The sequence below is a fragment of the Protopterus annectens genome, chromosome 6.part0 (genome assembly GCF_019279795.1).
Source record: "Protopterus annectens isolate FY-2018-M chromosome 6.part0, PAN1.0, whole genome shotgun sequence".
Taxonomy (NCBI): Eukaryota; Metazoa; Chordata; order Ceratodontiformes; family Protopteridae; genus Protopterus; species Protopterus annectens.
In genome coordinates, this window is record NC_056737.1 from 1305226906 (window position 1) to 1305231186 (window position 4281).

Sequence of the window (4281 nt, forward strand, 5' to 3'; positions counted from 1 at the left end):
AGGGTGAAGTTATTACATTAGCAGTATTTCTTAGTAGTTCTCAGCTTGCTAATAAAACTGAATGTTGTAGCCTTGTGTCCCCTCTCCCAGCTAGTACAGTAATCCTAACTGTCCAATAGACAGTATACATTTAATTCAGATTCCTGTGACTAAATTAACCATGAAGTAGCCCTTTCAGTGCTTTCTGCCTTAGTTTGTATCTTTTGGAGGCCCACCTGTTTATTTGCATCTCTAAACATTCCCCTTCATTGCTAATGCATCTCCTTACTCTAATCTGTGCACAAACTGTTTACCCATCAGCAAGTCAATGTGAAGATACACTCCCAACCTTAATAAACTTTGCTGTCTCTTCTCTCCTTTACTTTACAAGTAGTTTGAATTATTACTTACCACCTCTGAGGCCTTTACTGATTTCCACTGATTACCTCTCTGGTTTCTTTGCATTCCACCTGGTTTACACCCCTTGTGCTATCTCGCTCCCCCAGTACTACGTCTATATTAAAATCCTGCTGAGTATGGAGCCATCTTTAAATTTCTAGTCTCCCACCAGGACACAAGTGCTCTTCAGCAATTACATTTTGCTTGCTGGTAAGCCATTAGACCTCAGGAATTTGTTTGAAGTGTTCAAATTTTTAAAGTGATACTTACATTTTTCTCTTGTCTTGGTGGGCTCTGCCCCACTCCATTCGCCCTCGCTAACGCTCGGGCTCTCTCCACTCCCCTACCATGCCCCCTATTTCCTCCCACCCCCACTACCTCTGCATTTATAGTAATCACAGCCACACCCACAGCTCACCCTCACATCACCTCCACCAATCACAGCTCCTCAAGTCATATCACATTATACCACACCAACTTGCTTCACATAAAATACTCCTAATCACTCTCATTCCCACTAGGCATTTTTTACATCACCCACACTACTTCCCCATCCACATATAGTGCAACTCTATAATTCCTATTCAGACCCCCCCCCCAACTTAGAACCAACTTAAACTTTATAACCATGACTATCACACAACTAAGTCTAGTCTTGTCTTCTCATAATTCTTTACAACACCACAAGTTATCACTCTAGCAATATCCTTAAACTTAGTAGCACAACACTACATTATGCACTCTCATATACAGACACCACACATTATAATAATATCTGCCCACAATTGTTCAAGAACTACATAACGGACCAATTCAGAACTAAACACACATGCTCTCATTCCTACTCCAAAAAAACACAATACTTTCTCACACTCCTCACCAAACTCCATCATCTGTATCACCATTTTAACACCAGGCTCACCATAAGTGGGGATATCCACCCCAACCCAGGCCCAAATCCATCCTGTCCAACACAAACTTCTCTAACATAAATGTCAGAACATAACACCCTCAATTTCTTCATCCCTGGGCAAATCAACAACAGCAGCAAAACCAACCATCTTTTAATGCTAAATATTAATATTAGAAGTATCAAAAATAAAATACCTGAACTCCAGGCCACAATAGCACACTACTCCCCAGACATAGTTGCTTTAACAGAAACATGGCTAAATAAAAGCTTAGCTAACTCAGAAGTTCTCCCTACCGGCTACAATATCATTAGACAAGACAGACCACTTCATAAAGGGGGTGGAACTGCCTTACTGTACAAGTCCAACTTAACTATCCATCAATTACCAAACTCCTACCCTTCCCCCAATAATTGGGACATACTTATCTCACAACTTCAACTTCAGCCTAAAAAGGTCATCATCACAATTGTGATCTGTTTTCCACCTGGTAACACACCTGCTAGCCTTGAATACGTCTTATCCTGGTGTTCTTCCACATACTCACAAGAAACCCTTATTCTGGGGGACTTCAACCTAGATTGGTTCACCTGTATATCAGAACCACCAAGTAATCTAATAAATCTCCATGGCTACCAGCAGCTAGTCCAACTTCCAACTAGATGTGATAAAAAATCTGAAAGGGAATCCATCCTTGACTGGATCCTAACTAACAACCCCACATTGTGCCCTCACACAGGCAGTCTCCCAGACACCCTAAGTGACCACAACATAATATACTTTATACGTAGTAGAACAAGCATATGCAAAACCACTAACTATATATCCAATAGAAACACAAAAAAATTCTCTCCTGAGGTTCTCAACACTTTACTCTGCAACTGTGAGTGGACCCCCCTAAAAACCCTCCCACTTGACCAGGCTGTAGCATATTTCAACAAAACATTTCTACAACACCTAGACACTGTCATTCAATTGTGCAAAATCAACGTTAGAAGCTCTACAAACCCCTGGCTCAGTAAAGAAACCAAACAAATCCTCAAGTCCGGAGACACTGCCTGGCTTTTCTATCCAAAAAGCAAAGAAACTCAAAGCCTAACTAAGTACCAAGAACTGCAGAACCGTGCAAAAAATGCATTAGGGTGGACAACAAAATCCTACTACACAACATTACAAACTAAATACCAACACAACCCCTAAACATTTTGGAAAAATGTAAACCAGCTACTAAAATCCATCCAAAAGGCTACCCCCAAACCAACCACCCCTGACACTAAAGTTCCCATCGAAACACAATTCAACTCCCACTTTGTGAACTCAATTCTATCCTTAGTATCACAGGACAGTTCCTTCCTCACTATCCCCCAACACAAATAACACTAATACAAGCTTTACCCTCAAAACAGTTTCCACCACTTCAATCAAAAGCATGCTCTCCAAACTAAAAACCTCATCAACAGCAGCCGACCTACTCCCCAGCTATTTCATGAAACTCACAGCAGATGCTATTGCTATCCCAGTCTCCACTCTCATAAACAGATCAATTGTTGAAAACTATGTGCCCAAACTCTGGAAAATATCCTATGTTATACCCATACATAAAGGTTGGATGTCCACTGATCTTAATAACTACAGACCCATTGCTTTACTCTCCCCCTGGCCAAAATCCTAGAAAAATGCATCCATACCCAGATGCTAAACTATATCCTAGATAGCAACATCCTGTCACCTACTCAGCATGGTTTCAGACCTGCCCATAGTACCACTACAGCCCTCCTTTGCTTCACAGACACAGTAAACTGTCTCAAAAATGAAGGCCTACAGGTGTCAACTCTTTTCTTGGATATGTCCAAAGCATTTGACACAGTCTCGCACCAAATCCTGCTAAACAAACTAAACCAATATCACTTATCAAATTCCACTCTTACCTGATTCCAACGCTACTTAACAGGCAGGTACCAAGCTGTGAAATGGGAAAATTCTCTCTCTCCTCAGCTGCCCATAACTATAGGATTCCCACAGGGTTCTGTCTTAGGACCACTACTATTCACAGTCTTCACAAATTACCTCCATACCTCCACACAGAATGCATCTATCATTCAGTATGCAGATGACACTACCTTAATCTGTGCTGCACAAAACATTCCCACCCTCCTGCAAACAACTCAACTAGCATTCTCTGACGTTGAAAACTACCTTACCAAAGCCCAACTTATCCTCAGTCCAAAGAAAACTCAGCTTATGATTATAACCAGTTCTAACAAAAACACTGATAACAGTCAATTCACTATCTACTCCACAAATGCTACTCCAATCGCTCCAGTGGCACAAGCTAAGCTATTGGGAATAAACATAGACTCCCACCTAAAATTTGATAGTCATCTCAACTTAACTATTAAAAAAGTACATGCCAAACTGGGATCACTCTACCGTATCAAACCATTTTTTACCAACAACACAAGATCAGCCATTGCTCACTCCCAACTTCTATCCACCCTACTCTATGCATCTCCCATTCTGACTAATCTCAACAAAACTGAACTAAGCAAAATGGAAGCCTGCTATAACAGAATTGCCCGCTTTGCAAATTGCTCATATAGAACTCATCACTGTACTGCTTTGAGACAGCTCCACTGGCTTGGACTGCCCAACCTCCTAACCTGTAATCAGCTCTGCCTCTGTCATTCTATCTATTACCTCCCTAATAAGTGTCCTGCCCTCAAAAACCTAGTACAACATCACTCAGCCAAAAGGATCTTAGAGCATCAATCAAACTACTTCTAGAAGTCACCAACAGCTACAATAGCTTTGGAGAGGCTCTGTATAGTAGTTCAGTGGTTAAAAATGGAACTCTGTCCCCACTAGCATTCAAAACACATCATCCAAAGCCTCCTTTAAAGACCTCATCAGGCAACATCTTAAGCAAAGTTGGCAATGCCATGATTGCTCCCCAGGCTAGTGAAAGCGGATAAGGTATACATACTAAATCTAG